Below are 12,433 nucleotides of genomic sequence, written 5' to 3'. Positions count from 1 at the left end.
AGTCACGTGGGCTCTCCCTTTGCTAGGCTCCGCCGTTGCCGCAACAACCATCCCGGAAGTGGCGGCTTTTCCTTTCAGGATACTGACGGCCTTCTGGGAAATGTAGTCCGTTGGCGCAGGCGCGTGGGACACACCGGGACTTCAGCTTCTCTTTCCATTCCTATTCACTCTCCTCTTCCCTTTAAGCCTCTTGTGCTTCAAGCTTCTTGCACTCTAAGTCAGCCCTCTAGGACGTACCCCAGAAGTAGTTCAGACTCTCCAGGTTCTTCCCCAGACAGGGAGCTCCTTCCCTTTCGAGGCAGATGCCGCCTGGGCTTGGCATTCAAGGCCTTCTTTTCTCTTCCCCCGCCCCTCGCCCAAGCCCCCTCTCCTGCAGCAGCGAGAAGGGGGTGCCCAGGAAGCCGCTCTCACTTGAGCCTAATTAGCGCTGGCAGTGAGGATGCGTCTGTATTGGCTACTCCAGCCCTCATCCCACCCAAGTCAGAGCCGAGGAGAGAGGGGACGCCGCCATCACCCCCAGCTGCCTCCTCCGGCGGGGTCTCCGGGATCTCCGGGCTGCTGGAAACTCCCGCGCTGAGAAGTCGCTCCCTGGGCTGGCTCTGTATGTTATGGGGCAGGACCTCACTTGGGGGCCCGCGTATCCCCAGGGTCGCCTCCCTCTCCCCCCTTCCCCATTCAAGGAATGGCCGGGGGCTCTGGGCCCACAATGTGGGGAGGGGTGCGGGGGAGATCCTAGCCCAGAGCCCCCCCTTCTCTCAGCGTGGAGGAAGAAAGATGGGGCAGGAGATTCTGGCAGCGCCCATGAGGGCCCCATGGCCTCGGAGAGCGTATTCTGCTCCTTGACCCTGGGGGGCTCCCCCCTACGAGGAGGACCAGTGCCCAGTGCGGGCACAGAGGCTTCCGGAGAAGCGGTCTCCCACGCTGCACGCTCGCCGGAGGGGAGGCTGGATGTCCGGCGAGCCCCGCCCTCCTGCGGAGAGGCTTTGCCAAAGAAGGGGACCCAGGGGAAGGAGGTGTGGGGGGCAGCGGCCTTCCCCATTAGTGGCCAGGGCCGTCCCGGCCTCCCGCGCTCTGCCGAGGGGAGCCCGCCCTACGAGTGTCCCAAGGACTCCGAGAGCCGCAACCCAGGCGGTTTGGCAGCAGGGACCCCCAGAGGGGCCTGAGGAGTCAAAAGGAGACGCCGGGGTGGGGGAGGGCAATATCCCTGTGCGAAAGCCAATCAGCCCTTTCGGACGCTCTGCGCCCTAATTTGGGGTTTTTTGAGTAAAACCCCAAGAGGCTCCACTATTTCCTTCTCCAGCTCATTTTGCAGGCGAAGAAACTGAGGGGGGAGGGCAGGTCAGGACAGGTCACAGCTAACAAATGCCAGAGGCCAGTTTCGAACGCAGTCCTACGGGACTGCAGGCCTGGGCCCCCCCCCTCCTTCCCCCTCCTTTTCCTTCCCCCTCCCCCCGCATAGCTACCCCATCAGTGTTAGAGGGACATCTCCCCACCCCGACCCCGGAGCCTCCGAGGTGGAAGAAGTCAGAGTCCCCCTTATAAAAGGCAGACAAATTTGTAGGGATTGGGCGAGTACAGAGCAGGGCAAAGATCATCATGGGATTGGGGTTCCCACGATTGGTGGGACGTCTGGCCATGCAGCTTCTCTCAGGAGACTCAGAAGGGCTCGCGGTCCGGAGTCGCCGAAGCACCTCGTGGGAAGATCTCAGGCCCACACAGGGGGCCTCCAGGGCTGTGTCCATTACTCCCAACAGCCACTCCCGGAACCAGGGGGGTCCCTAAGAAGTGTGGGCGCCCTTTTTGGAGGGGGCAGAGCCCAGACGGCAGAGACAAGCCGGGAATTTGCCTGAGCTCTCCCAGTTTCCCTCGGAAAGGACAGAAAAGCAAACTTCTAAACAGATTCTGTGGACAGAACTTGGAATGGCACAATTCTCCAGCTCAGGAGAGGTCGGAAGGACTTCAGGAAACGGCAGTCTCACTTGGGGTGGTCGCAACACAGGTTAGCCCTCAGTCTGACTCAGCAGAACAGGAGCAAAGTAGATCAGTGGGGAAGTCTCCAGTCCCAGGGCAGAAGCCAGGCAACAACAGGGGGAGTTGGGTCAGATTTTACCCACCCACCCCTCTCAGCCCTGTGAGTAAGTCACCCAACACAACGGGCCCCAGGTCTCAAAACCAATCTCACAACTGCAGAAGAACATTGTTATAGCAGCATCTGAGACCTGGGAGCAGAGCTCAACTTTAAAAGTCAGGAAGGAAAGGAGGGAAGGAGGGGGGAAGGGAAAGAGAGAACAAAAGAGAGAAAAGAGAGGAGGAGGGAAGGAGGAAGGGAGGAAGAAATGAACATGAAACAGACAATCTTGACCACAGAAGGCTACTATAGTGACAGGAAAGACCAAAACACCAACTCAGACAAGCACAAAAAATGAGGGAAACCTCAAAGAGGTATATAAATGGTTTCAAAGAGCCTTCTTGTAAGAGTTCAGAAAGGATTTTAAAAGTCAAATAAGAAGTAGAAAAATTGAGGAAAGAAATGAGAAATATTCAAGAGAGCCGCTTGGAAAAGGAAGGACAAAAATCGAAAACCTTTAAAAGTATAATTAGCCAAATGGTTAAGTACTAACTGAAGAAAATCATACATTTAAAAGCTAGAACAGGCAAAGAGAAGCTCATTGGAAATTGGAAATTTCCTCATTCTAAAAAAACAACCTAGAAAATAGATTCCAGAGAGACAATTTAAGAATCATTGCACTATGGTGAAAGCCACAATTTTTTAAAAAAGATCTTGAAACAACAGCTTTCAAGAAATCAAAACTATCCTGATATCCGAGATCCAGAGGGCAAAATAGTCTTTGAAGGAATCCATAGATCATCTCCTGAAAGAAATCCCACGTGGAAAACTCCAAGAAATATTGTAACAAAATTCCAAAACTTATAAGGTTAACATAAAAAAGTTGGGGGAAAAAAGAGAAGACATAAAATTCAATAAAATTTAACTTTATATTCATAATGCTAAAGAACTTTATTACTATAAGAGCAATTGGGAGGTATATATGTAGCAGAAGGTATAGATACAAGATGACTTTGATGGGAGCAGAGATTGAATTATTCCACATAAAACAGGCATGTAAGAGTTAAAACACAGGAGAAGATGAGGGGGAGAAGAGAGATGAATGAAACTTAAACTTTTATCAAAGTTGGCTCAAAGAGGAAATAATTGCATTCAGATAGAGAAATCTATCTTACCTTATGAGAAAGTAAAAAGACAGGGATAATACAAGGGATAGCAATCATCTCAGACAAATCAAAGAAAAATAGATCTAATTCAAAGAGATAAAAGAACAAAACTATCTTGCTGAAAGGTACCATAGAAAATGAAGTTCTATCAATAGTGAACATGTGTACCAATCCTTTTCAGATCATAATGCAATAAAAATCACACTCAGTAATGGACAATGGAAAGAGAAATTTAAAATAATTGAAAATTAAATCTAGTCCTAAAAAAAGTGGTCAAAGAACAAATCATAGAAATAATTTCATTAAATTAAAACAATGAGATAGCATACCAAAATATATGGGATGCATCCAAAGTGGTACTTAGGGAAAATTTTATACCTCTAATTGTTTACATCAATAAAATAGAGGGGAAAATCAGATTTTAAAATGAGATCTACCAAACATTTAAAAAACAATCTTTTTTTATTATAGCTTTTTATTGACCCTTTTTTCAACATTGACCCTTGCAAAAACTTCTGTTCCAACTTTTCCCCTCCTTCCCTCCATTCCCTCCCTAGATAGCAGGCAGTTCCATACATATTAAACATGTTAAAGTATATAGAACAATTAATCTTAATACTATATAAACTATTTGGAAAAATAAATCAAGAATTATACCAAATTCTTTTCACAATATATAGTGGTCATATTTATAGACCAATTTTCCTAATGAATATTGATGCAAAAAATTAAATAAGAGACTAAGAAAAAGATTGTAGCAATATATCACAAGAATCATATACTATGATCAGATAGAATTTATACTGGTTCAATATTAGAAAATCTATCAATATAATTGATCACATCAATAAAAAATAATAGAAATCAACATGATTATCTCAATAGATGCAGAAAAAGCCCTTGAAAAAATATACACCCTTTCCTTTTTAAAACACTGTAGAGCATAGGAGCTTACTTTAAAATGTATGTCATATTTATCTAAAACCATCATCAAGCATTGTCTGTAACATGGATAAGCTAGAAGCCTTCCCACTACAATTGGGGTGAAGGAAGGATGCCCGTTGTCACCTCTATTATTTAATATTGTACTACAAATGTTAGCTATAGCAATAAGAGAAAAAATAAATTGAATAAATTAGAATAGGCAATGAGCAAACAAAACTATGTTATACTAGAAAATCCCAGAGAATCAACTAAAAATATACTTGAAGTTATTAACAAAGTTATAGGATACAAGAAAAATTAACATAAATAATCAGCATTTTTATATGTTACCAATAGAATCCAACAAAGGAGATAGAGAAATTCCACTAAAAATAATTGAAGACAATATAAAGTATTTGGGAGTCTACCTTCCATGACACAAAGCCAGGAACTATATGAACACAACTATAAAATGTTTTTCACACAAAGTCATATCTCAACAACTGAAAAAAATATTAATTATTTGTGATTAGGCTAAGTCAGTTTAATAAAAGTTACAATTCTACCTAAATCAGTCTACTTTATTCAGTACCAAACCAAACTGCCAAAAAAAATTTTTATCGAACTAGAAAAAAATAACATTCATCTGGAAGAAGAAAAGCTCAAGAGTATCAAGGGAATCAATGAGAAAAATGTAAAATGTCTACTGTACTACATCTCAAACTATATTATTAAATGGTAATTATCAAAACAATATGGTACTCGCTAAGAAACAAAGGGATGGATCAATGGAACAGAATAGGTGTAAATTACATTATAGCAAATCACCATAGTAATCTAATATACGATAAACCCTAAGATTCTAGGTATTGTAACAAAAGAATATTATTTTATGTTTCACTTTGCTGGGAAAATTGGAAAACAAAATGGCAGAAATTAGGTGTAGACCAACTCACAACCATATGCCAAAATTAGGTCAAAATGGGTATGTGATTTAAACATAAAGGTTGAGACAATAAGCAAATTAAGGTGGAATATTTTTTCTATCTAGTTTATGGATAAGGGAAGAATTTAGGACCAAAGAAAATATAGAAAGCACTAAAAATGTAAAATAGATCATTTAGATTATATTAAATTTAAATTTTTTGCATGAACTAAACAATGAAATTAAAAGGAAAGCAACAAGTATTACTTATAAAGACTTCCTTTCTCAGATATAAAGAAAATTTAATCAAATTTATAAAATTACAAATCCTTCTCCAGTTGTTAAATGGTCAAAGGATGTGAACAAGCAATTTTCAGACAAAAAAAGCAAAATTATAATCACATTAAAAAGTTCTAAATCACTATTGATTAGAGAAATGTAAATTACAACAGCTCTGAGATATCACTTCACAGCTATCAGATTAGCCAATATGATTAAAAAAAAAAAAAAAAAGGAAAATGTTGGATTTTGGAAGGGATATGGGAAAACTGAGACACTTATATCCTGTTAGTGGAATTACAAATTGATCCAACCATTCTGAAGAGCAATTTGGAACTATCTCCAGAGAATTATAGAATTGTATATACTTTTTGATGCAACCATAACTACTAAGTCTATATCCCAAAGACTTCAACAAAAAAGGTAAAAGGATCTGTTTGTACAAAATATTTAGAGCAGCTCGTCTTGTGGTGGCTAAGAATTGGAAATCAAAGAGATGCCCATCAACTGGGAATGGCTAAACAAGCTAGTGGATATGATTGTAATGGAATGTTATTGTGCCATAAGAAATGATAAGCATGATGATTTCAGAAAGATCTATAAAGATTTACCTAACCTAAACCTGATAAATAGAAGTGTAGCAGGAGAGTTTGGTTTGGAATCAGAGTGAAGTGAACAAAACCAGGAACACTGTATACAGTAACAACAATATTACTTGATCAAGAATTGTGAATCACTTTGTTATTCTCAGCAAGACAATTCCAAGGGACTAATGATGCTTCCAGAGGCATCCACCTCCAGAGAAAGAACTGATATCATTTGAATAAAGACTGAAGGATGCCATTTGTTACTTTCTTTCATTTTTATTTTATTCAAGTTTTCTTGTACAAAACTACTAATAGGGAAATGTTGTACATAATTACATATATTGAACCTATATTTGTTTACTTACCATCTTAGAAAAGAGGGAGGGGAGCAAGGAAGAGAGAATTTGGAATTCAAAAGTTTAAATACAAGTTTAAAAATTTAAAATAATGAAGACAATGTTATTTAAAAGTAAGTAGGAAAACTGCCTTGATATTCTAGAACCAGAGTATAAAATAAAAATGAAAAAAATTCACTGATTACATCCTGAAAGAGATCTTAAAATGAAAACTCCCGCAAATATTATAACGAAACTTAAGCACTCCTAGATCAAGAAAATATTGTAAGCAGTCAGAAACACTACCAATATCATGAAGCCACAATCATGATAATACAAGATTTAGCATCTTCTACATTAAAGGATCAGTGGACTTGGAATATGATATTCCAAAGGGCCAAACCAAGAATCAAACTAAGCACAATCCTTTGAGGGGAAAATTTAAATATTCAACGAATTAGAGGATTTTCAAAAACATTCCTGATAAAAAGACTGGAGCTAAATAGAAATTTTAACTTCCAAATATAAGACTCCACAGAAGTGTAAAAAAGGTAAACAGGAAAGGCAAATCATATGGGATTTAATTCCTACATGGAAAAATGGTACTTATTCTCATTATTAGGGCAGCTAGAAGGAGCATATATAGACAAAGGACATAGATGTGAGTTGAATATGAAGGAATGGCCTTGAAAAAAGTAAAATTAAGGAGTGAGAAAGAGGAATTCCCTGGGAGAAGGAAAAAGAGAGAGGTAGCATTGGGTAAATAATTTCACATAAAAGAGGCAAGAACAAAACTTTTACTGTAGAGCTATGATTGACCTTTATTCTTATCCGAATTGGTTCAAAGAGAGAATGATGCACACACTCAATTGAGTATAGAATTCTATCTTACACTATGGGAAAGTAAGAGATGAAGGGGATAAAAGAAAGGGATAGAGGAGCTCATAGAAGAGAGGGCAGAGTGGGCAAGGAGATAGGCAGAAACAAATATGTCCAGCAAGTCTAAACATACATATGTTTAATTATTTTTAGAAAATGTTTGTTAGTAATTTTCATAAGCTAGGAGAGATAGAGTGAAAAGGGAAAGAATAAACAGGGAGAAATAGTATGGACAATTAGCTGTCCTAACTATGACAAAATGTTTTGAAGCAAATTTTTCTGATAAAGGCCTCATTTTTCAAATATGTAGAGAAATGAGTCAAATTTGTAGAAACAAGAGCCATTTCTCAATTGATAAATGATCAAAAAATACGAAGTCAGATTTCAGATAAAAAGTACATAATCAAAGCTATCTATAGCCACATGAAAAAATACTCAAAATCACTACTGAGTGGTGAAATCTAATTAAAACAATTCTGAGGTACTTCTTCACACCTATTAAGACTGGTTAAAAGATTAGAAAAGGAAAATGGCAAATGTTGGAAGGGATGTGGGAAAACTGAGACACTAATGTATTATTGGTGAAAATTGGGAACTGATTCAATCATTCTGTAGAGCAATTTGGAATGATGTGCAAAGGGCATAAAAACAACATAAATGTTTTCCCTAATTGCACATGTATTATCTATATTTGATTGCTTACCTTCTCAGGAAGGAGGAGAGGAGGGAAGGAAGGAGGGATAGAATTTGGAACTCAAAACTTAAAAAATATTTTTATATAAATGTTTTACACATAATTAGGGGAAATATATATATATATATACACACACACATGTATTTAAAGTTTAAGATTAAAAAAAAGTATTTCATTTGAACCTCAACACAACCCCATGTGAGTTTTTGGATTTTTTGGTAGACTGGGCAATTATAATCCCCATAGGATCCTCTCAAGGCCAACAGAAGCCATGGCAACAGCCATGCCATGTATCAATTTCCATTTCTGGAAGTTGTTCGTGAGTTAATCTCACAGTCCGCACATGTGTGTGCTGTGCTTGAGGTTCCCCGAGCAGGCTTTTACAAACAATCTCAAACAACAATCTCAATCATGTCCCCCAAAGAGCCTGAGAGTGGTAGCAGAACCAAATTCCCATTAAGTCCACTATGATCATGTGATCCAAAGCAAAACTCTATCCTCAGAGCCCTGCTACCAACCAAGCCTCTCCCATGAACATGTAAAAATTACATTTACAAGAAGTCACAGCAGAGGGAAATGTCTACTATTCCACTGGTCATTAACATCAAGCAAAGCAGGAAGCAGAGCCCTCTCCAGAGATGCTGAGCTACTCTAAACATCACTGTGCTGGTAGCCCAAAGTCCCAAAATATTTCCTGGTGGGAGCTGTACCCACTCCAGAGAGCTGACCCAACCATCCACACAAGAATAGTCAAGTGGATGAAGAGGCAAGACTGCCCATGAAGTTCTTCCATCAGTATCTGTGGGTTATTGGGGGCAGACTTCATGTGTCAGGTACTGCTAAGCGCTTTACAAATGTCAATCGATTAATAAACATTAAGTGTCTGGGCTAAGAGCTGGAGGGACAGAAGACGGAAGAGGCAGTCCCTGCCCTCAAGGAGCTTGCAGTCTAGTGGAGGAGACAACACGCAGACAAATGTATTCACCCAGTCTGGATGCAGGATGAACAGAATAATATGAACAGAGGAAGGCTCTGGAATTCAGAAGCTTTGCAGAAGCTTCCAATAAAACATGGGACTTTGGCGGGGGCTTAAAGGGGGCCAGGAACTCAGGAGGCAGAACACGGGAGGGGATCAGGAGTTATCTCCTCTCCTCCTCATAACAGCAGTGGCAGGGGGAAGATACTTTTAATTCCACGTTCAGACGAGGAAACTAAGACAAACGAGTGAAGTGCCAGGGTCGCAGCCGCTAAGTGTCTGAGATGAGATGCGATTGGCACGTGGGTCTTCCTGCCCCCGGCCCACCCCTCTGTGCGCTGTGGCACCCTCCGCTGCCTGTTTATCCTGGCTATTGCTGTTGTACAGGGGAGAGGGCCAGGACTGAATAAGTCCATGTACAGGAAGAGCCCAGGTCAGGTTTTAGTGGAGACCTGCTCACAGCAGCGGCTCACCATCGCCCTTCACCGTGAATGAGAGACTGGGGATAAATCTTGACGGAGAAAGCATGTGACAGCAACAAGGCAGCACAACTGCCAGTGCGCCTCTGTTTCGACAAACCCCTTGTTTTTGATCATTTCTGCTATTTACGACTCCGTTTTGACAAATGCTTTGTTATTAACAGTTACTGTTATTTACGACCGGGTTACGATATCTTCTTATTGAAATGTCCGAGTATGGTCCATTCATTAACCCTGGAAGGTGGATGGCGCCACCTGGTGATAAACTAGCGTAAGAATAGCGTAAAGAGTAGATAAACTGGCTCTCGGATTAATAAAGGAGGGTGGCAGACGCTGTTTTCGGCTGGCCTCGGACACCCAGCTCAGACTCACACTCCCCGTATTCACTGGAGCCGGGCTCCGACAGGGCAGGGCGGTTTGTTATTGGCTTCCCTATTAGCCTGCCGGACTGCTCTCCGTCTGAGCTTAGCCCAGTGTGGGGCACACAATAGGCACTTGATAAAGGCTTATTTCCTGCCTTTGAGGTTGTAAGAAGAACGAGGAGGACTGCCTGGCGGCAGCGAGGACTCGCTCAGGTGCGCAGTGGACCTGCTCAGAATGGCCGAGGGATTTTCTCTGAGCAGATGGTGGGAGCAATCCAAGGCTGACAGATGCCATCCGTAGAATCAGGGGACAAGGGAGAGGCGAGAAAGGGGCAGTGTCCAGTTGGGCCGGTCCAGGTCCACCAAGGGACTGAGATGAGGAAGGGTGCCAGGTACCAAGGCAGAGGAGGGACGACCACGAATTGTGATCAGAGATGGTTTGGTGAGGGCGAGGAAGGAGCTCCAGGTGGAGCTCAGGTGGAGGAGATGAGAGTTCATGGGAGGTGAGAGGGTATGTGAAGGAGAGTCAATATATAGGTTGAAGGCTCTTGGGATGAGGCAGGAAGTGGGGATTGGAGAGATGAGTGTGGCTTCGAATTTGTAGAGGAAAGGAGAGGCTTTGCAGAATTTCTTCCCATGATATAAGAAGACGCTTTGGGCCAGTTCTCTGGGAATCTGTTCCTCCTGCATCTCTCCAGAAGCCAAAGGCTTCTCTCTCATCGCTGGCAAGGTGCCTGAACGGGGTCAGATCCCAGTCTGATAGGTGGGTGTGACCAAGCAGTAAGTCCTGCTCCCTCCCAGAGGATGATGGAACTCCTAGAGGCAAAACTGTCCAGTTACCTGACACTTTTCAGGAACTGGATGGAGTCAGGAAGATCTATCTTCAAATCAAATTTCCTATGAGACTTTAGGAAAGTCAGTCTGCTTCTTTATAAACTGTAATAGCACTGACCTCCCCAGGCTTCTGTGGGGGTCAAATGAGATTACATAGAGAGAGCAACCCTCAGGCACTATAGAAATGTGAACAATTATTAGCTACTGTGACTGGTCAAGTACTGGCAATCCCATGTTCACCATAGTTGTTGAGTGATTCATCCAACACCAGGGAGAGTTTGGGGAACACATCGTGAGATGTCCTGGAGTGTTCAGACATTTCCTTCTCCAGCTAATTTTACAGATGAGGAAACTGAGGCAAATGGGATTGAGCGATTCGCCAGTCACACAGCTTGGAAGTTCGGGAAGGATTTGAATTCTAGAATTCCAACCAGTGCTTTATCCATTACGGCACAACCCAGCTGTGCCACATATTAAAACACCCACATCCATAGGTGATGACCTAAGTGTGTACTCCATATGCTGGGCTCCCATGGAGGGCCAGGATGCTGTCCTTGGGAGGCAGAAGAGATATCTCAGGGAGGTGGGAGGTTGGGGCCAGGAAGCACTACTGGGCTGGCCTCAGAGAGGAGAGCATCAGCCTTGAAGTATGTCTATTTGCTCCCCTTTTGTACCGTCCATCTAGGGGCCATGACCGGGTTCCCTTAACTTTTGATTATTTTGTATTTCTGGGATGGAGAGGAACCCCGAGCTCCAGATCCAAGCCTTGACACTTTTCCCACCTTTATGTCAGTTCCACAATGATGACACTCAGAGCAAATGGTAAGGAAGTCCATTTATCTAACTCATCCTGGAATAGAGAAGACATACATAGGAGAATATCTGTCAGACAATAGAATGGAAGAATTCTCCCATTGGGAGTGAGGTAACAGCTCAAGCAAGAGATGAGGTCCTAGATCTCCCCCAAGAGGAAACTCCCCAAGTCTCTAGTAGAGTAAGTTGGGAACAGAACATGATGGAGACTGCCCGCTCTTTTGCTGCCTTCCCAATCTTCCTTCTGCTACCTGGCTTCTTCCATCTTCTTGAAGATGGAAACACTGGACTCCATGAAGATTCTTGCTTGAAAAGTCCCCAAAGCGGGGAGGGGACTGTCTTAGAGCTTCTTGCCCTTATGGAGGGCAGGACCTTTCTCTCCCCACCCCGAACACAGTATCCCATTTCAATGGGCTTTGGGACAAGGACAATACACACATACATGTATGTACATTCGTGCCTGCATATGTGTATGTGTACACACGGAAAGATATATGCAGAGTGGATGGGAGGTAACTTCAGAAGGAAGGCTCTGGCACTGGAGCATGAATAAGTTGTTCTACAGGACCAGAAGGGAGGAGAGACTGGAAAAGAATTCGAAGAGGTTTTTAAAAGTAGAGTTGAGGAAGCGAGTTCCTGTCACATCAACAACATTCTCAGATCTAATAGCTTAAATGAGGGGGTTGTGGAAGGAAAGTAATTGGGGGACATGTATAAGGTTTCTCTCTGTTACAAACTCTCTGCCATTGAATGGCAAGGCAGAAGGCTTTGCCATGGTTATAACAAGGTTTCTCCCCCATGTGAATCATTTGATACCGAGTGTGGTTTGCCCCCACTAGCGTGCAAAAAGTTTAGAAAAACGAGCATTGGAAATTTGACCACCATTAGATTAATGGAATTCCCCAATTTTCCCTGAAGTAGGTGACTGGACCAAAATTATTCCTATATCCATTTCATTCATAGGGATTTAATTAATAACATTTCTCTTGGGCATGAACCATTTGATGTTGGTTAAGCCATCTGTTCAGCCAGAAGGCTTTCCCACATCCATGACATGTATAAGGTTTCTCTCTGTTACAAACTCTCTGCCATTGAATGGCAAGGCAGAAGGC

The sequence above is a fragment of the Antechinus flavipes genome, chromosome 1, assembly GCF_016432865.1.
Source record: "Antechinus flavipes isolate AdamAnt ecotype Samford, QLD, Australia chromosome 1, AdamAnt_v2, whole genome shotgun sequence".
NCBI lineage: Eukaryota > Metazoa > Chordata > Mammalia > Dasyuromorphia > Dasyuridae > Antechinus > Antechinus flavipes.
This window is presented reverse-complemented; position numbering follows the sequence as displayed.